The 22,416-nt window shown below is 40.1% G+C and overlaps 1 protein-coding gene across 1 annotated transcript in view; it reads right to left on the bottom strand.

Moving 5' to 3' along the window:
* FMN1 (formin 1) overlaps window positions 1–20,454 on the bottom strand; it is a 137,252-nt gene extending 116,798 nt beyond the window's left edge. The window contains 1 exon segment of the mRNA XM_069949350.1: window positions 20,270–20,454. The gene's annotated coding sequence lies outside the window, so the exon portion shown is untranslated.
* Between the last annotated feature and the right edge of the window lie 1,962 nt (window positions 20,455–22,416).

A 22,416-nucleotide genomic window follows, 5' to 3' on the forward strand; every position in this document is an offset into this window, starting at 1 on the left:
TGCGGATGGAAGTGTGGGGGTGGGGTATGGCAATGAAGTGATGCAGTTTGGGGCACTAAACTTTGGACCACAAAACATTGAAACAACTAGACTGTACAACATGCAGCAAGCAAACTCTGGGGGGAAACAAAGGCCCATAAACCTAACAGTTAAGGTGGTCTGCCTGTGCTGTCATGTCATCAAACAAAGGAAAGAAAATATTATGATAAACTAAAGAGATGGTGACTTGGGTCTCTGACCTGTTACTCCCCTATACAGCTATATACTTATTATACAGATGTCCACTATATTCCTTATCATCCCCTGTACGCCATCTGGTGGTAATATGTATAATCCTCCAAGCATTATACATCCCATACATTTTTTTGTTATTCTCTTAATCCTTTTATTAGAACAGGTGTAGGGTGAGAATTATATTTGCCCAGTTTATTTAACCATTTTCAGGTTTTATTATTTCATTAAAAGCTTTTTTTAAAGGTGTAACTGACATTTTAAATATTTTTACAGAATTTAATGGTAAAGGCTATTGTAAGAAACTGTAATAAAACAGGTTTTATTAGGCAAAAAAACATCTTATTGTACTTCAAAAGCCGTTCTCATACCCCCCACCCCACCCCTCTTATTATCTTTGCATTATTAGGCAAAGCCTTTTCCATCAGGGTGGGTTCATACTGAGGAATTCTCGTGGAAGTCCGCGGAATTCCACAGTATGTCCGCGCGCCTTTCCGCCGGCTCCATAGACACCATTCTATGGGCCGGTGTATTCAGCTATTCGCCAAAAGAAGTGACATGTCACGGACATTATCCGCGAGAATTCCTCAGTATGAACCCACCCTTACATAGGAGCAAAGTGAAGATGGGTTTGCCGAGTCCATTAAAACTTATGTAGGGGGACAAGTGAGCAGGGAGAGGAGACAAACAGCCCTGCAGTTTGAAGACTGTGTCTGGGCAGATAAAATGCTGGATTCAGAGGTTGGAAAGCTCAGTGCTGGTCTGGGAACTTGGTGCGATAAGATTGCAGGATGATGTGCTGTGCAGGGCTGCCTTTTCTCCTCTCTGTGCTCACTCATCCCCCTCAGCCCCTCCCCCCTCAATAGACCATAATGAACACAGAAATCCAGAAATTGGGGGGAGGGGAGCTGCAAAATAGCTTTTTGAGTACAGATAATCTATTTTGTTCAATAAAACCTATTAGAGTTTCTGAAAATTGTTTGCACTATTGATAGTATGATTTCTGCAGTAACATTTAAATGACATGACTGTGTTCGTGAACACATATTAGTGTTATTTGTAATGCTTAGAAATTGTATATAGAGTTACACTAAAATATACATAATAGTTAATGAGGCATTTTATGGAAAGTAAAATATTATGCCAAATGATACTGCAGAATATTGTACCTAAATTTAAATTGCTCAACTGCTCAATACTGCAGAAGATTGCGCCAGCCACTGGTGCACTGTGACAGATAAAAGCAGCTATCCGAAGGTACAAGTGGTTTGGGGAGGACAGATTGTGAGTACATAGTCGCTATAACAATGAAAAGAAGGTTGTAATTGCAAACAACGGCCATTCTCGTCATAAAATGTACTTTGTGTGAAGCCTAAAAACTGATTTTATACCTGGAATAGACTATAAACATAAAGAGAGAAGAGAAAAAAAAAAAAAAAAAAAACTCCTTAGGAAACAATCCAAACTTTTCAGTCACTAGAAATCACTCCTTCTAATTTCAAGTTAAATTATTCATTGCTTTGTAGTGTAGATTAATCAGCTTTTTTATTCCGATAAGCAGAGCTTAATATGTTTCCCAAGAACAAAGTCTTCCCCATTAAGCCGTACTCTCTCTCTCTCCCACAGAAATGTTATCCAATTATAAAAACTCACAAAGTCTCAAAGTCTGAATTACTGATCCTTGAGGAAGAAACTGTTTTAAGGACATTAAAGCTGGTTTAATACCGAACAGGACCAAGACTGAAAGGGGAATGAGTAGCAGGTTAGACTAATCTCACCTGCTGCTATGGCTCTACTACGCAGGAGGTGCCAAGGAAAGGTATGTCTCTTATCGTAAAGGAGAAGTTCAGCGAAAAATTTTATTCAAGTATTGTATTGCCCCCCAAAAGTTATACAAATCCCCAATATACACTTATTATAGGAAATGCTTATAAAGTGTTTTTTTCCCTGTACTTACTACTGCATCAAGGCTTCACTTCCTGGATAACATGGTGATGTCACTTCCTGGATAAAATGGTGATGTCACTTCCTGGATAAAATGGTGATGTCACGACCCGACTCTCAAGAGCTGTGCGGGCTGTGGCTGCTGGAGAGGATGATGGCAGAGGGACACTGAGGGACACTGAGCATCCCTCTGCCATCACCCTCTCTCCAGCAGCCACAGCCCACACAGCTCTGGGAGTCGGGTGATGACCACCATTTTATCCAGGTAGTGAAGCCTTGATGAAGTAGTAAGTGCAGGGAAAAAAAACACTTTATGTGCATTTCCCGTAATAAGTGTATATTGGTAATTTGTATACCTTTTGGGGAGTAATACAATACTTTAATAAAAATATTTGCTGGACTTCTCCTTTAATCCTCAGCCCCAATAAGACCATTAGGAGCATTGTTCCACCCCTATAGTGGCCCGCGCCTCTTCTAATGATTATTAATGGAGCCGGCCAGGGGGCAGGCCAGATCAGCGCTCCTAATGGCACTCCCGTGCGCCAAACAGTCTTACTGTACCGTGGAGTAAACCACCAAATGCACGGGAGTAGTGCCGAGGACATACCTTCATCCTTGGCGTCACCTACACAATAAGGACATATCAGCAGGTTAGACAACTCTAACCTGCTGCTAGGTCCCTGTGTGCAGGAGGCGCTAAGGATGATGGTATGTCTCTAATGGTCCCTTTACAAAGAGCAATAATTTGCGCAATCGAACGATTAAATGATTTCAAAGTAACTGTGTTTTTTATAACGATCAGCGTTTAGACGGAACGATAAACTGTTCGAAAAAAATCGATATTGCGATCGTTTTAAGATCGCATAAGCCTCTCTCACACATAGGGTGAATCGATGAAAGACTGTTTAGATGAAGCGATCGGCTAACTTTCCACAAAAGACCAATGGCGATTTAGAACATGTTCAAAGATCACAATGAGCGATTTATCGCTCACCGCTTGATTGTACGCAGAGTTTCCACGAGCTGATTATCGCTCAAATCCGATCATTGTTGCAAAAATTTAAACGATAATCTCTCCGTGTAAAGGGACCATTACCTTCATCGTCTGCAAGAGGTAAGGTAATGTCTAGAGAAGAGATTCCCCGCTGGATACAGAGCTAAGAAACCTCAGATGATACTTGACCAAACTACTGTGTTGAGCGGGACTAACAAACTGTTCGGGTTCGGTAACATCCACTGATCGCTCAGCATTCGATTGCCCCACAGCTACATTAGTTGGATGCCGCCATAGGGCTGCCAGAAAAGCATGGAAACAGCCTTTGGGCCAGTTCACATGGAGTGAAACTGTCGGAATTCCGCCAGCCTCTGTGTCATACAGGCAGTCTACTGAAGGGCTTGCGCGCCTCCTCTCTCCGGGCCTTTCTGCTCTGTAGAATTGACGAGTTCCACCGCAGAATTCTGCCAGTGAACTGGCCCTTTGGTTGTATCCAAGTTTTCTAGGACTCCCCAGGGTGGCATCCAACTTCTGGGGCTGCAGGGAATCAAATGCAGAGCTATTGGTGGATGTTGCCAAACACCAACAGTTTGATAGAGCCACTCAACACTAAAACTACTTTTTCTTAAGAAAAGGATACAGGTCAATGCTTGAAATTTAGATTCAGCAATTCATACTTAGAATTTGATCACTTCTAGAAATGTTCTTACAATGGTTTGCATAGCATTAATGAGGAATCCAGTGAATGAGGAAACTAAAAAGACATAAAGCACTATGTGCCATTATAGGGGTTGTCCATTTTTTATGTGTTGCTGCGTTATGCTTAATTGTTTGTGTTCCCTAGGTGTCACACGTGCACAAACTAGTCTTAGGAGTGATAGCCTGCTCAGCCAATCATTGGCTATCCTGTCTCAGTCAGTGATTGGCTGAGCAGGTTCTACAGTCAGTTTGGGACAACAGGGAAGCATGGAGAGGTAAACATTGGCTGTTTGTTGCTTTATATACACCAGAAACAATTGGGGAGATTTACGGAACATGGTGTAAAGTGCCCCTAGCAACCAATCAGATTCCACCTTTCATTCCTCACAGACTCTTTGGAAAATGAAAGGTGGAATCTGATTGGTTGCTAGGGGCAACTGAACCAGTTTCACTTTACACCATGTTTGATAAATCTCCCCCAGCATGTTACAAAATGCTTAACACTGGACAACACCTATAATGCAGAGAGCATCATGTCAGACTAGAAAAAAAAGTGCACCACTTTCTGTAGGACTTACAGCAGCTGAAAAGTACTGGAGGGCTTGAGATTTTTTCAATTAAAGGAATTTTCAGATCTGTATAACTTTCTAACATTAGTTAAAAATAATAAAAAATTTCCCCCTCTGGAGAACTTCTTTTGTCATTGAGGCCTTAATTCTTCAAATCATTTGGGCACAAACAAAGTCCAACAAAGTTTTGTTAACAATCAAGGCAAAGGTGTGGACTGGCAGAGATACAGACAGAATGAGGAGAATACCGGCTTGGACAACTCGCCACTAGATGGGCAGACATAGAGAAAGTATGAATGGCCCCAATCCACCCTAATTCTATTTTATGGTCTACTTCCTCCATACAATTAGAACAAATGCTATTAGGGTCTGTAACAATCACACAAAATATAATGCTCACATATGTCATCCTATGTTCATCTTGTATTTGGGAGGCTACATGAGAGTATGTTAAAGCCTTACTCAACGCTTTATATTTTGTACTGATGTTTAATATTATATAAAAATTAAATAGGAAACCTGAATGTCCTATCCTTAATACACACTGATAATCAGTAGTTCACCATGAGGAGGTTCAACAGATGGGCATCACATAGAGACAGCCATAATTAATGCCTCTGATATCCCTCAACTGAATTACATATAATCCAGATTTAACCTCTCATATATCAGGTAGTGGTGGACTATATGTATTTCACACAGATCAATAAACTATATGATATTCAAGATTTTTTTTCAATATTTTTACAAGCAGTTAAACACAGAGTCCTAAATCTGTATAATAATCTTTTATTTTTATCCAAATTTAAAAAGACACAGATCTGCAATATAGGTCTATTTTTCATAGACTTCAATGGAACATATATTAAAAATACGGCACTATTTTTACCTTAAAATCACAGGCATATGTTTGTATTATTTTACTGTGTTTGAACATATTGTAAAAAAAGAAAAAAACGTAGGTGCTGTTAGAATCCCATTTTTGCTCTACAATCAACATGCATACAGGGAAATCTCGAGAGACATGCCACATGGGCCCCTAGGCTTCTATAGCCAGAGGGAGGCCTCCATCTGGCTGCTTTATGCCAGTATACAAAGAGGGAAAAAAAATAGTATGGAATAGCATAGTAGACTACAGTATTCAGTATATACTATCAGTGATTTATCACTTTGTGGCATCTGTCAACTGCCCCAAATAAACATACTTTGGGGAACTCTAGTGACATCACTGTCCATATAATGGTATACATAGATCATGCAAGTTTAACTTTAGCTATACACAATGATATTACATATAGCAATAAAGGACAAATAAATTACAAAGTCTTATTCTATTACTATCAAGAACAGTTTACCATTACATCTAATATAAACACTACATCAGAAACAATAACTTACTGCATGAAAGTTTAACGACGACGACAAAAAACATTTCCGTACTTTGAGACGGCGAGAGAAGCCACAAATAACTTAAGGATAAATAACAGATTTGCTAAAATGTAAAAAAATGATCCAGACAATAATCTAATCCCAACCAGATCCATCTGTCGGTCAGGTCCCTGCACTCCCATCTGCCACCCTGAAGATTCTCAGAGGCTTCTCCTCAATCAGATTAGAGAGAACTCACTCAGCGGCTGTGCACCAGGAGCTGTGAATAGAATAACAGGGCACCGGAGACTCATGAAGACTCGGCCTGAAAGGATAATCAGCATGTGATCCATGTTCCTATGAAAATAACTACATAATAAACAGGAACCCTGGATCTTGACACTTATATGAAAAGACTGAACTCATGACTTCGCCTCCACTAGTCTAAATGAATAGGCCAAAAATTCCTTCAAAAAAGCCTTTAGGAGATAAGCTGCTACAGGAAAAATACAATCATTCAGTGCCAGAGCCAATAAAGCTGAATAGGGCAGGCAGATGACCTACGTGAAAGAGGGTTTTGAGTCAAGGCAGACTATTTGTTTTTTCTTAACTCGTCTATATATATTCCCTGTTGCTATTCTGCCCTCTATGTGAATCAGCTGCATCACGGCATGGTGTCCTTGTGACATTACATCTAGAGATGAGAGAACCGAACAACCCAAAGTGAACGTAAACCTGCCTGGGAAAAATGTATATCTATACAAAGATAATATAATTATTACTATAAGGGCAGACTAGATGGACCAAGTGGTCTTTTCTGACTACAATCTATGTTTCTATGAGATTTGTTCCCAACTTTGCAAAAAGATGGCAACTGCACATCTAAAAACAACAAAAAAAAGTTTTACTTACCTATTCGCGCTCCTTCGGGTCTCCAGTGTCTTCAGTCCATTTAGCCAATCACTGACAGACAGGACAGCACCATAGCCAGTCATAAGAGTGACACAGAGCCGTCTTTACCATTCGGCAGAGTAGGCAGTTGCCTGGGGGCCCATGACTCATAGGGGGCCACTCTGTTTCGGGGTGACACCAGTCCTACAGATGCCCCTGGTGACCAGGTAGATGCTGGAAGTAGAGAGATAACAAATGGTGATTGGCCACTGGGGTGGAATGTGAGTGGCGATGCGTACTGTACAGGAGCAGGGAATCTGAAGGTCAATCCCAGCTCCTGTATGTACATTGCGTAGTGTACTAAGTAATGTACTCAGAGTTACTAGAGTTATGTACTCAGAAGCAGTGACTCACTGCTCCTGTCCAGCTGAGCGGCACACGTCTTCTCCTGTGACGTAATTACATTGCGCACCGCCTGTTGGAGACCTGCTCGCTCCGACTGCAATAGTATGAAAGTTGATAGGCGAGTGGGATGTTTATTATTTTTAACTTGGCACAGAATAGGGGCATTTCAATGGGGGAAGGAGGGGTTAACTGCAATACAATAATTTCCCAATGGATAACAAAGTGAACATAGTTGCAGTGTCCCAGAACAGAGTAGTTATTTGTCACTTTGTCTCTGCACCTTTATTATGGCCAGTTCTGTTCTGGAAAACTATGATCCACTGCAAACTGTGTGTATTGTGTCACCCCTCTCAGTATTTAGGTCTGCTATTCCATTCATTTCTTGTATGCATGTTCAGTTATCAGTAAGGGTATTATGTCGCCCCCCAGTGTTCAAGTATGGTACGTCTCATGTATATTTGGTCCTATATGCCTAATGGTGTGATGATGCAATGGCTTGATGTCACGTGACTGCCCCTGCTTCCATGGTAACTCTAATGGCCATCGAGCTTTGGCTGGGGAATACCATGTGACTTCCTCTCTACCTCATGTCCTGTTACCCACCTTCAGGGGAACAGGTTGTGTGTTGCTGCTGCTCCTGTGTCACAAGGCCGCAGCCCCGCGGTATCTGCTGCAGCATTACCATAAGTGTTCTTGGCTGTGTTCTATTCTCAAGTCCTTAAGATTCTCATCCTAACCACAAGATCTGGATGCCGTTCTTCAGTCATTCCTCTCATCATCAACAGCAAGTATTCATCTCAGTTTCATTCCGCCCAGCATCTTATCCTCAGTATCACTATTACTCCCATCATTCAGCACGCTATCATCACAGCCTATTGCATCATCACCCATTGCTCTGCCTTATCCAAGTCTGCCTTATAACCGGTTGCATCCGGAGAAACTGTTGCTACTAGTTACCACCGTTATAATAAACACAACTACCGTTGTTTCTGAACCTTGGCATTGGTGTAATTATTGGTGCCCTGACTAAGGACAACGAAGAATTGCATGCCTAGTCTCCGCTTGGTCAGGAGCCCGGTTTCCAGCTGTGACCCCTCGTGCCTAAACCTTGACAACCCTCTAGCTAGCAGCTGCCCTGGTTCCTGCCCGCAACAACACCTCTCAGCGGAGTGGCCCCTAGGGGCCCGGGCATCTCATAGTCATTGAATATGATCACATAAAGGAGTCTTGCAAGGTTGTAGATCTTAAGAACATAACTGCTTTCTCAAGAAATCGCAGCCTGTGAAGCTCAGATGCAATACCACACTCATCCCAAGAACAGAAGAGGCACTGTTTTAAGACTATTACTTTCTTTTTTTTTTATATGTCCTACAACGTTTGCAGACAAACATGTTTGCTGTTAGTCTTTGACCTAGTCAAGTCAGCAGTTCACGGCTCTCGTAGACCGTCAGTCCTGTTATTACCTGTAGCACACTAATCCACATAATATGCTGAATGTTGGAAAATCTCAGCTATTCTTCAGACAAGAATTATATAGCTATCTATACAGAAGGGTTTTCTAGCTTAAATTTCCCATTGCGCCATAAAAAACATCAACAACGTACTGTGAAGAATTACTCAGCTTTTAACAACAATGTAGAAGCATCTAGTCATACAACACTTCAGCTGCATCTTCATTCATTATCTACTTGACCTTTCATATATTTCAATACAGAAACATCAAAATCTATTGGCATAGCTGATATACTGGGAACTGAAACATATTTCCCAGGCGCGTAAACAATGCATCAGTACTGAGTGATGATGGTGAGGGAGACAGACTCTCTCTTAGTATTGGATCTACTATATACAGTATATATTAAAACTTATTGGGCTTATTTACAACAAAGCTACAAATGGACCTTAAAAGGGGGTTCAGTGGTCTTCAGCTGGTCCCTCATTACATCATTTATTGCTAATCATCGACTGCAGCCGTTTCCTGTCTAGTATAGAACATCAAGTGATCAGTCCGTCAGTGCATGTTTATGTTTTTTACTTGCTGGGAGCATGGGGGTCAACTGAATTAGTGCTAAGTTGCACAAACTTATAAGTTGGGTGATATAGTTCCAAGCAGTTTCACTAAATACTTGATTTTAGGAGATATTTTACATGGTGTAGTTAAAGGGGCTTTCCCTTCAAATCAGTGAGCGACAGGTGCCCGCACCAATTACTGTAGTAGCCTTGTAGTGGCCGGACCTGGTTACTGCTGTTTACTCAGACAGGAGCCGTACTACAGTTACTTATCCCTATGGCCACACCGTTAACGGACACAACTGATCCGGGCCCCATTCATTGAGTACTGCAGAGGCTAAACAGCTGGTTGCCGTGGGGGGGGGGGGGGGGGGGGGAGTTGCATTCCATCAATCAAAAAAACCCTTTAATGTTCATGTGTGCCCATAATGTTGACCACAACTGTATGTAGTGGTACTACACTCTGTACACATAGCAGTTGGCCATACATTAGCAACATAAGGGCCAGTGCACACATAGCAAGAGAGGTGGAAATTATAAGCGGAGTCCACGTCCAAGGGATTTCCCTTGCTCCTCCGCTCAAAGAATTGACATGTCAATTATTCAAGCGGAGACGCTTGAGAAATCCTATGAAATCAATGGGACAGGAAGAACTTCAAGAATTCTAAGGGCAGCACAGGCTCCACTTGAAATTTCCTTCACTTTTGCTCTGTGTGCGCCCCTAATTCAGGAAAGCTTGAGCCATAAACATGAAACATATCTATAAAGCTCAATCTACCCAATGAATGCCAAAAAAATGTCCTTTAGGCTTCCCTCAGGCCAGTATGTTTCTTTACATTTTTCCTGTAAAGAAAAGAATTGACACCTACACTTTTCTATGCACACTGCAACAAAGTTAAACACACTGCAAACTTTTTGGTTCAAAATGGGGAAACAATACTCAATGTATATCTGTATAGTGGAATAGATAAGACTTACATTGGCGATATACATTAGGCAGTACCCCCAACAGATACAATAAGTTTGGTTGAACTCGAACATGATCTTTCAGCCCAGCTGGAATCCTGCTGCCTGGAAAAACATGGATGCAGCCTTGAAACACCCATGACTGTATCCAAGTTTTCCATGCAGCCCTAGGGTTGCATCCATCTTTTCCAGGTAGTGGGATTCCAACAGCCGAGCTAACAGGTTCAGATGAACTTTCTGTAAATTTGCTTTTCTCTAGTAAAGAATAGTCATAAAACCCACACACTAATCCCAGTTACTTGTAGTAGTAGTCTTTTTTACTTAGGTTAATACAGAGTTCATTCCTGTTTTATGACCTTTGAGGTCCTTGCTGTGCCTTCGCCACCTTTTCATTACCTGTGGCGGCTTGGTTCCGCTGCGTTTGTAGCATGGTGAGGACGCTCTGTGACCATTATGTATGGTTTTATTCCCCTTATGCCTTGTTCCCTGTTTGTATTGTTGTGTCTCGGGACTCCACAAAGTCCATGTCCTGTATCTCCTGTATTGTATGTGTTATTTGAAAAATAAAAAACTTAAATATAAAAAAAAAAAAAAAATAATAGGTAGCAATTAAACTTATATAATATGCTAGCAGGTTGTCTGCTTATCTACTTCAGCTACAATGAGCTTAAGTTACAATGAGTTTTTGTAAATTTTTATTGTTTTCAGCTACAAAGTACAGCTGAGACCCAAAGGAAAAGTGCACATCACTTGTCCGTTATTATGACCGTTCATATACTAGAGTGTACAAACGATTGTAACTAAACTATAGTTCCGCTTATTATGGTTAGCGTTTTCAGGTCATTTGCAATTTTTTATTGTTAATCAGGGAAAGCAAAAAAAAAAAAAGGTTCATCTAACAGGATCCTTAGTTAGGAGGCAAAGGAGCAGTATATTTACCAAGTGCCATGGGAAATTCATCTGTCCAACAGAAAGTTTTTCCCTAATGCATCATGTCAAAAACTGATACATAAGGACATGGTGACAAACAGAAACCATTTCTCTGTATCTCGGCTGATATTTATCCCATGTAATAGTAGATTTACCAATGGTCCTTTTGGTATTGAATATATCAGGAAAAGATAACTGCCGTGTACATTGACACTCAACAAAGAAGGTAGTGATGAAAATTGATCTTATATAAAATAAAAATATTCTATCAATATGCAAATGGTCATTGTCCAACTTCTTCCTATGGAATTGTATTGGTACCACAGTAGTATAGGCACCACAGTAGCAAACAGCATAGCCTGCATAACCATACGGCTCTATAGCTCCAACAACAATGACTTACTGGCTTCTTTTAGGGTTGCACATATGGCATTTGTGTGCAGTATGTAAGAGTGTGGCCTGTGGGGCTGAGTCTAGGATTGAACCTATCTATTGGTTTAATGACATTTATTTGATGTGTTAGGATGTATTAATGTCATTGGTTTTGTATATTCTCTAATACGAGTTTAAAGCTACTTTCACACAACGTTAAAAAAAAAAAAAAAAAAATAGAAAAGAAAAAGGGGTCTGCCTTTTCTAATTAAAATTACGTCCATTATTGGCGCAATGTACTGTAGTTGACTAGTATGCAATGCAATGATGTACGTCCAGTGCACACAATGTATAAAATTACTGATTGTCTGCATGGACGTCAAGATAATGATCATGTCAAATATTTTCGGACATCTATTGCAAACAGCGGACATCATTTTTAAGTGGTTCACACAGTTTCTTTTTTCACTGTCCTTACTATTAAATTCAATGGCTTTTCAATTAAGGACACAACCAAAGGGTGTGTACTGATGGGTGGAATGACACCTGCCATTCTGAACAGAGAAAAAAAAAAAAAAAACGTTGGGTGAACACGGCCCAATGGTTTACACCAGAGATAGGGAACCTTTGGCCCTCCATCTGTTGTAAAACTGCTGTCCAGGCATGATGGGAATAGTAGTTTTGCAACAGCGAGAGGGCCGAAGGTTCCCCATCCCTGGTTTACACAGAGAGATTATCTGACTTTTTCTGAGCCAAAGCCACGTACAGACTATAAACAGGACACAGGTCATAAAGCAAAGACTCAGATTTCTCCTCTTTTGTACAGTGAAAACAATTATTTCTTCTCCATCACATCCTCTGCAGGTGTGAAGAGTGGCTGATGATTCATGGGTGCTAAAAATGACAAGACGACGAGTTCATTTACACAGTGATGGGAGGCTGCAGAAGGAAAATGAGTCAGTGCAAGGGATACGGAATAAAGCTGCTTAGGCTAGGTTCACACTGCGTTTTCAGCATCCGTTTAACGGATCCGTTTTTTTTAACGTCCAGAAAAATAGGGTCAGCAACGTTTTTTTGTCCGTCAAAAAAAACGGATCCGTTTTTTTTTTATAATGGAAGTCAATGGAAAAACGGATGCACACAAATGAATCCGTTTTTTGCAATCCGTTTTTTATGCATTTTTTTCAAAAAACGGATGCGTTAAACGGATGCTGAAAACGCAGTGTGAACCTAGCCTTACTGTGAGCAGATAGCCGCATTGTTTTAATATAAACATAACTATGATGCCTGAAGATTGTCAGCAAATATACACCAGATGTTTCTATGCAACGAAAGCTGCACCAAATCTACAATGTGAGAATTAGCCCTTAAGGGTGCCTTAACACATACCAAATCGGCAGCGGATTTCCCACTGCGCATTCGGATGTCAGTCCCACTGTGAGTATGCATTGTCATAGGGTCGAATGACACTGGATCCGCAGCGGATGTCGCTGCAAATTCGCAGTGTGAAATTCAATTGCGGAACCGGTAAGTGTGAAGGCACCCTAAAGTGTCCCTGTCATTATAACTTTCAAAATCTAAATCAACAGTACATGTGATATAAAGCAAGTTCACAACTTACATATATATATATATATATATTTTTTTTTAGTTATGAAAGACATGGCACTTCCTGTTTTCTGACTTTTTTTTTCTCAAGAAACAGTAAAGTGTCAGAAAACAGGAAGTACTGTGTATCCCAGGCCATCTGAGCGCTCATAGAGAGAAGGCAGTCATCTGACTCATGGACACATTGAGCTGTGACTCTCTGTACTGGCCGGAATTACTGGGTTAAGTCTGTTTTTTTTTCAACCAGCACAAGTCAGAAAATCTGCCTTCAGGAGACTGGACCTGGATTTCTGCTAAGTTCAGCTTTGTTTTACAGCATGATAATAACAAAATAATGAATGTATATTGGAAACTTGCTTCATATCACATCTACTGTTGATTTAGATTTTGAAAGTTATAACGACAGGTGCACTTTAAGGGGAATGCATCATCAGAAAATTACTTCTTGTTTAAAGTGTCACTACAAAAAACTTTTGACATGTCATAGGAGACATATTAAAAGTAAAGTTTTCATCAGTCCGGGTCTGAACACTGATCATAAGAACAAACTGGGAGAAGACCGCACTGCAGCACGTCCTCTCCCCGCTCAGATATAAAAAAAAAATAAATAAATCAGGCTCCATAAAGCTCTATTATAAATCGGACTCTTTTTCTAACACAGAGCGGGGTTGGACCATACTGTAGCGCGTCTTCTCCCCGCTTATTTTCTGATCGATACGGGTCTGAACACTTAGCCTCGGACCGATCAAAACTTTTGACATGCCTCTATAACGTGTCAAAAGGTTTTGGTAAGGACAGAGATGCTTTAGGTCATGTTTTTATGTTACGCATTTTTTTAAAATATTTGGGTTTCATTTAAATTTTCCATTTTATATCCATATTATGTAATGATCCTGAAATCATGTAGTTTTCATTCTCACCACTAGGTTTAAAACTAAGCTGAGACTTCCTGTTCTGTAGTGATAAGAGGAGGCTGCTGCAAAGTGATCTTTAGAGCATTACAGCAACAGGTGACGCGAGTATATAGATAGCACCAGTATAAAACAGCAGCTCCCTGTGAAATTACCTCTTCAAAAGGTCACAGAGTACGCTCAGTAATGTTTCACATTCATCACAATGAGAAAAGTCCTGTCTATTGTTGTCTATGTTCATGAGGTTTGCCATAAAGCATATCAATAAATACTGTTAAAAAAAAAAAAAAGCTTAGGCAAGGTGGCAGGCCCTATAACACTGTAAAAAAGTGACAATATAAATAGTGTATATAGAAGCAGATAAAAAAAATAAATAAAAAAAATTAAGTATACGGCTATGTTCACACACTTTCAAAATGACCACCATCCAATGAAAACGGACGTCATTTTGACAATGTATAAACACTGCTTATGGGTTTAATCAGTAAAATAAAATCTGGGTGATGCATTCCCACTTTGGACATTCCCTACTTGTTAGATGGGTTCATCAAGAATATTGCTGGGACCCCACACAACATTGTGTTTAGCAAGTTTATTATATATATATATATATATATATATATATATATATATATATATATATATATATATATATATATATATATATATATATATATTATATAATATTATATACACACACACACACATACATACACACACACACACCTACCCCTGGTCTCCCAGCAATATATGATATTTTGCAAACTGTCGGATAACTATATTGCCGCCACAGAGGAAGTAAGCATTATACAGCACTCATCCAAATGAATGGGTTATCTGTGTAATGCAGAACAGGGCCTCCAAGGAGTGAGACACGCTTTGTAACTACCCTATGCTTTGACTAATTATAGATGAGGATCTTGAATTTAAGACATCTAAGGGTTCTTTCACACAAGACAGGGACCTCTGGATTCAGCGAAAAATCGTTTTGTAAATCTCTAGGTGCCGGTTTCCTTTCTTAAATCTACATATTCACAAATATATTGTCAGCAGCAAATCTTTTTAGCGTTGATTTACATGTGTGCCACAGAGAACCCATTCTAAATACCAGATTATAGAATTTCTAAAAAGTTAATAGAAGAGTAGAGATGAGCGAACCTGGAGCATGCTCAAGTCGATCCGAACCCTAACTTTCGGCATTTGATTAGCGGTGGCTGCTGAACTTGGATAAAGCCCTAAGGCTATGTGGAAAACATGGATATAGTCATTGGCTGTATCCATGTTTTCCAGACAACCTTAGAGCTTTATCCAAGTTCAGCAGCCCCAACTAATCAAATGCCGAACGTTCGGGTTCGGATTGACTCAAACCCGGTTCACTCATCTCTATAGAAGAGCATTAAATAAAAGGACTTCATTTGTCAAAATAGCACCTAAAGAGCCCCAACACATCTAAGTATTACATTGATACTGCACTGATTGCCAAAATCTAAGATCATTTTTCGCTCCCCACGTATAAATCTAATGCTGTATAGGATATAGTCACATGTTCAGATTCTGAATCTATGTGATGAAATGAAACATTTAGTTGGAATGTAAAGAAAAATGCAAAGACGAACGTAACTGGTATTGATTTCTTGCCTGTCAGACCTTCTTTCTGCTGCTGTACCTGCCCCATCTACACTGCCATCATTAGAAAACACTGTACACAACTATTTTTTCACCTTGAGTAAAAGTTGATGATTCGGTTTGAATTCACCTGTGTAAATGCCTTGGAAATGCAGAAAAGCATTTCCACTAATGCTGATATCACACATAGCAGTTGCTTTTTTTAAACTACCACTGCAAAAGTGGATCCAACAGGAAAAAGAAGTACAAGTCCTCACTTTATATTTTCCATCCTACGTGAATCCAGTTCTGGCTTTGGCACAAAAACTGCAGCGGTAGTTTTTCTAAAAACTACTGTGACTCTAGCATAAAGAGGTTCTCCAACCCAGTTAAAACAGAAGGGAAAAAAATGGAGAGTGTAAAATAGTGCGTCACATTTTATTTAGCAATTTTTTAAAGGGAGTGTGGCCTAAGAGAAAGGGGCATGGAGCCAAAATCTTAGTTTATAGTATGACAACTAAGAAGCATAAAGCAAACAAAGTCTTAAGAAGTGTCAAATTTAACATGGTATGAGCTACTGTGATCAGATTGTTTTACAGGGGTCCTCCACAAAAATGTTGTTTTTAATATGTTGCTGCCCTTGTGGTGAACATTACAAAAAGCCCATTCTTATCTTTCTACGCTCCCTGTACCCTCTGACGTCATCTTCGGGTATCAGCTGAGCTATCCAGCCCCCACTTAGGTTCCCCCCCTCCTTAAAGGGGTACTCCAGCAATTTCCTCCCCTTTCAAATCATCTGGTGTCAAAGTTACAATGATTTGTAAATGACTTCTATTTAAAAATCTCAAGTCTTCCAGCACTTATAAGCTGCTGTATGTCCTGCAGGAAGTTGTGTATTCTTTCCATTCTGACACAGTGCTCTCTGCTGCCACCTCTGTCCATGTCAGGAACTGTCAAGAGCAGCAGCAAATCCCCATAGAAAACCTCTCCTGCTCCCCAATCTAGCAGAAGTAATAAACATGATTAATATAACGTTCACTTATGAGGACATAATAATGAAAGGTCAATTTATGCATAAAAAATGTGAAAACAAATGGCGCCCTTGGGTCACTTCTCCCTACTTTCATGTATAACTTCAATTCAGGAGAAATAAACCTCTCCTCTCTACTCCCAATATATCATTGTTAATTGTGACTTGCAACACCATTATGTCAGATAAACCGTTGACATCACTTGCGTGACTAACACCTTTCCACAGTCTATGTACCCATGATAACTACGTAAGAGCTAACCCCTCTAATAACTGACCCATGAACAATGAAGATGGTTCTGTTTTAGTTTATATTAATGTTCCTGTTTATTCCTCTTTCACCATGGTCCTAGTTAACCGGACTTTTATGTTACTATATCTCACATGTAACCATAAGCTTTATTGTATCCTACTATGCCGCGCTTTGTACAAATACATGTTTTATTGGGCATTTGTTAAAATACTTTTGAAAAATTTTCAATAAAAAGATTGAACAGAAAACCTCTCCTGCTCTGGACAGTTCCTAACAACAGAGAGCACTATGTTAAACTGGAAATAATACACTACTTCCTACAGGACATACCGCAGCTGATAAGTATGGAAAAAGTTGAGATTTATAAATCTATATAAAACTTAATTAAACCAGTTGAATTGAAAGAAAAAGATTTTCACATGACAACCTCTTTAAGACCCCCACTTTATACTAGAGTCAACTGAAACTGCCACTGACAGCGGAATAAGCCATATCAGTATAACGTGTATGGAGGCCACCCAAGTCTTCACGAACGGATGATGTCGGTGTCAGGGTCGGGCCTGATAGATTATCGCTCCCTCAAATGGTCGGCAGTACCGAATGTTCATGTGTATGGGTGAGGATTATGCTAAAACCCTTTTTGTTAATCCTGGATGAAAAAAAAACAAAAAAAAAAAAAAACATTCTATGGGAGTCTCCAAATCTTCTGGTACTTATTAGCTGCTGTATGCCAGAGGAAATCACGTAGTTCCATGCAGTCTGACAAAGTGCTCCATGCTGCCACCTCTATCTACTTCAGGAACTGCCCATAGCACAGCTTTATCCAGGACATACAGCAGCTGATAAGTACTGGAAAGCTTGAGATTTTTAAAGGGTTTATCCAAAGCTACAAAAACATAGCCACTTTCTTTAAGAGACAGCACCGCTTTTGTCTCCAGTTTGGGTGTTGGGTTTGTAACTCAGTTGCATTGAAGTGAATGAAGCTTAATTGCAAACCCGACCTAAACTGTAGACAAGAGCGGGGCTGTCTCTGGAAGAAAGTGGCCATGTTTTTGTAGCGCTGGATAACCCCTTTAAATCGAAGTAATTTAAAAATCTGTATAACTTTATGCTGATTCTAAAATATTTTCCCCCATGAACCAATCTACCAATGCCTTGTGTCTACATCCATTTCAGCTCAACTAAAATAATCAAAGTAACATTTGGAAAGAGCGCTTAAAGAGTTATTTTAAACCAGCGCTTAAAGAGTTATTTCCTCACCTTTTGCAGTGGGAATACCTGCAAAAGCAAAAAGAGGTGGAAATGTAAACTGTAATTCACAACCAACACGGAATGGTCTATGCCAAACATGTGCCAGCAAGTGTGCACAGATTATTAAAAAAAAAAAAAAAAAAAAAAACTGTGAAAACTCTTTGTACTTATACCACGAAGTTCTGCCCCACAGAGGTACCAAGACACCAGTTAACATGGGGCTTTGCGGGCTGAAAGGTTAATCTTATTCATCCTTTCAAAGGAACTAGAGAGGGAAGGCTGGATAGACATGGATAATGAAGCAGAAAAATGCGTAGGAGGGGGCACTCAAAGAGAAAAGGCAGAAATGCCAGCTACTCCACTATAATTCCTGCCCACATCAAATAGTGAGAGTGCCGCGCAAAATGAGCCAGTGAGGCTAAACGTAAAAGAAGGCTGCATCACATACATGAGGCTTACTGGCAAGCAGTGTCTAATAAGTAAATGATGCAACTATCCTCCCCATAGAATATAATGGAAGTGATTAATCTCTAGAGGATTGCACCAATGACTCTGACTTCTATAGGGTATGATAGCTTTGCTATTAGTGGATGTGTGTTGGAGACACTGGGCAGTACACACTGTGCAACAACACAGGGACAGTATTGTGGTGCGGCAGTAGTGTGGTCCCTCTTCTTATAAACTAGCCATAACTAAAAAATAAAAATTATATATATAGTGGTGCCTTGGATTACGAGCATAATTCGTTCCGGGACTGTGTTTGTAATCCAAACCCACTCTTAAACCAAAGCAAGTTTGCCCATAAGAAATTACTAAAATGCAGACAATTTGTTCCACACCCCAAAAATAATGAATTTAGATTCTGAATAACATGTAAAACAAATGAAACAAACATTTAAAAACAGCTGAATATGTCCCATTATAAGTTACTGTACAGTATGGAAATCAGCATGTGGTGTATAATATATTATAGAGTAAGTGCAGAAACCTGAAAAACAGCCGCAATTTGTAGATACAGAATGGAACTGCAGATGCCCATAATGCAGTAGCGTAGTACAACAGGCTCGAATAGAGAAGGAGGGCTGCTGTCAGATGTCTGTGTGGTTACATGACATCAATGGGAAAGGGGGTATTTTCAGCATGGACCAATCAGAGCTGACAGACTGCAGGGAGCATGAAGGAATGAGCAGGGCAGATGTGGGCACATACATGCAGCACTCTGTCCGGGGAGAGAGGGGTTACAGCTATGGAGAGATAACCTCCACTGTCCTGTCCCCTGATGTAAGCCCCAACCTGAAGTGGATCTGCTATGATTTGGAAGGTGAGGGAGACTTCCTGGGTCAGAGTACAGGGCTGTAGACCCCACTGTGCATGCCAAGCCCCTCCCCCACTCGCCCTCCCGCCCAGTGCAGGGAGCTCTTAAACCAAGTCACAATTTTGAAAAACTGTGAGCTCTTAAACCAAAACGCTCTTAAACCAAGTTACTGTTAAACCAAGGTACCACACACACATATGTGTATATATATATATATAATATATATATATATATATATTTCTTTATAATAATAATAATAATAATAATAATAATAATAATAATAATAATAATAATAATAATAATAATAATAATAATAATAATGATAATAACAATAAACTCACTTTTTTTCTAAAAATTAACACAGTAATAATCCCAATTTAGGTTACAGATGACCAGAATCATAGTCACATGACTGTCCATTACAAAAGTTCACAGCTTTCCCCCCAAAGGCACATAAGTTATACACATGAGCAAGTCACATAGGATCTGCAGCACATTGCAGCACACAGTCAGAATATATGACAAAGCACTGAGGAAGAATTACTTGTTACATGGAACGACCCACTAAGCACTATTTTATATATTCTCTATACAAGCCGTGAGCAAGGAGTCGGATTTTACCGCAGAGCAATCAGCTGGAAAAGCTCAGAAAAAAAATAAGACCCATTGCAGTTTCCGGACTGACTGTTTGCCAAGTAATCTAGCAATGCAAAGTACATATATATTACAAACATGCATTAGTAACACTGTAGTAAACACTAAGGTAATAACAGATTCATAATATTTACCAGATATTGTTCACTACAAGGGTTAAAATAAATTTTATAGATCAGGTGACAGCTGCCTATGCATTCATTACATGCTACATATTGATTGGGAATAATGTCTATTTGAAGGTGCTGAGATCCTGAGCTCACCATGCTGGGTGGGCGGCTGTCCCCTCCGCTGGCTCCAGAGGTTGCACTTCACCTTCCTATTATTTCCAGCCTGTCCATTTAATCTGCTCTTCTCCCCTCAGCATCATCTCCATCACCTCCTGCCCTACATCTACATCTAGCGTTCAACTCCCTCCAGCACTTGTCCCAGGGTAGAAACCTATAGCCATCAGTGGTGATCTGTGCTCCATAGCCCAGTTTATAATGTCATCTATATATATGCGATAAGTAGCGTGAATCAGTTTGGTTCAGTTTGTTCCATCCTAAGCTTCCCTGTGCTGCTTTCTATGGTGGTACCTCAGCCACACGCTTCCTTGTATGTATGTGACCTCTTCTCCAGCCTGAAGCTTGCTAGAAAATAGCCAACCAATCCCTGCTCTTAGGGGCGGGTTTCAACCAAGAAATTCTTAACCGTTTCATGACTAACCACAGTTAACAACTCACATCAAAACCCTCAAGTAATGGAAGCGAGAATATTAGATTACAGGTTAGGTAGCAATATATTATTTGGAAAACTCTAAATACACTCATGTAGGGTTTTGGCAGGAATTGAACATTTGCCGTAAGGCTAGCCAAGATAGAGCGACATGTTGAAGTGTCTGCTGGCACCTAAATTACATGCCCTGCTAGCTATACCCTGTTAGAAGTTCACACATAGTACATTTGTTATATAACAAATAAGTCTTCAACTGCGACATCTGAATGGGGTCTAAGTTTAGTTAAAACATTCTGAAATTTCAGCAAAAAAACTACCTTGTCTGACCATATCATTATCAGCATACAGATCACTCACTACCTAAACACTGTTCTGCTGTAAGGGTGGGTTCACACTGAGGAATACTCGCGGATAAATTCAGCGGAATTCCGTCGCCTGTACGCGCGCACAACCGCGCGCCTTTCCGCCGGCTTCATAGACACCATAGACGTGTCAATTCTTTCGGCGGAATGTGGAAACAGCCAGCTCGTAGAATAGTGTCTATAAAGGCTGCGGAAAGGCGCACTGCCGTGCGCGCGTACAGGTGATGGAATTCCGTGGAATTTATCCGCAAGAATTCCTCAGTGTGAACCCACCCTTAGAAAGGGACACAAAGTGATTGAAAATGTCTTGCATATTGTTATCCTGCATCTAGCAGTAACAAATTATAATAATGGAATTGTCATATAAGCGACTTCCCGATATGTTCAGTGATCCAAGTTGGAGTTTCCCTTTATGGAGATTGTCTTGAAAGTAGCGGGCAGAAAGTTCAGCAGGGGACCTCAAGTTATCACAGGAGGACCCCAGGGGGGATGTGGTGTATTAGGCTGTTATTTTTTTCTGCAATTTTACTAATATATAAAAAAAAATGTAAGAATTCCTAGAGTACCCCTATAAAGCAGAGATGGGGACCCTGTAGCCTACTACAGTTGCAAAAGTACAACAACCATGATGCAAACAAAGCTGCGGCTACCCAGGCATGATGGTATATATATAGTGTTGCAGAAGAAATAATAACCACACTACCCCATGGTCCTCCTGTGACACATTCAGGTCACCCGCAGAACTCTGTCCACTCACTACTTTTTTTTTTATTCTCCCCCAAACCCCCCCCCCCCCCCCCCCCCCCCCCCCCCCCCCCCGCCCACCTCAACTCTAACAATATATCTCTTTAAGGGTAGGTTCACAAGTACTGGAAGATGCACAGAAAAATACCAAACAAAAAAAAAAAAAAAAACATGGCATATCAATGAATAAATATATGTATGCAGATTATGTTGTCCTTAATGCAACCCAGTAGTTGTTCTCCGCAGAAAGGTATGGCTGAAGATTAAAAAAAAAAAAAAAAAAAAGAATCACATCTTTTTACATGAGCATTTCAGTGGCTTAAAAAGGGGAAAACAATGAAACAACAACAGATACTGTAGGTCATAACCAGAAGATAAATCCACATCAAGTCCTCAACAGTTCTCTGTCCAATTATGAGAATGGGATTTTTACACCCTGTTCGATAGAATGTACCATCTGGCAGCTGCTATAACAACCATAAAGATGACATTTCTCACAATTTAGTACATGGTTACAGAAAAAGCTGCCTATACCAATGGCTCTGTACCACACTGAAAGGGTCTTCCTAAAGAGATTTTTAACATCT

This window comes from Dendropsophus ebraccatus, chromosome 13, assembly GCF_027789765.1.
Source record: "Dendropsophus ebraccatus isolate aDenEbr1 chromosome 13, aDenEbr1.pat, whole genome shotgun sequence".
In the NCBI taxonomy this organism is placed as follows: Eukaryota; Metazoa; Chordata; class Amphibia; order Anura; family Hylidae; genus Dendropsophus; species Dendropsophus ebraccatus.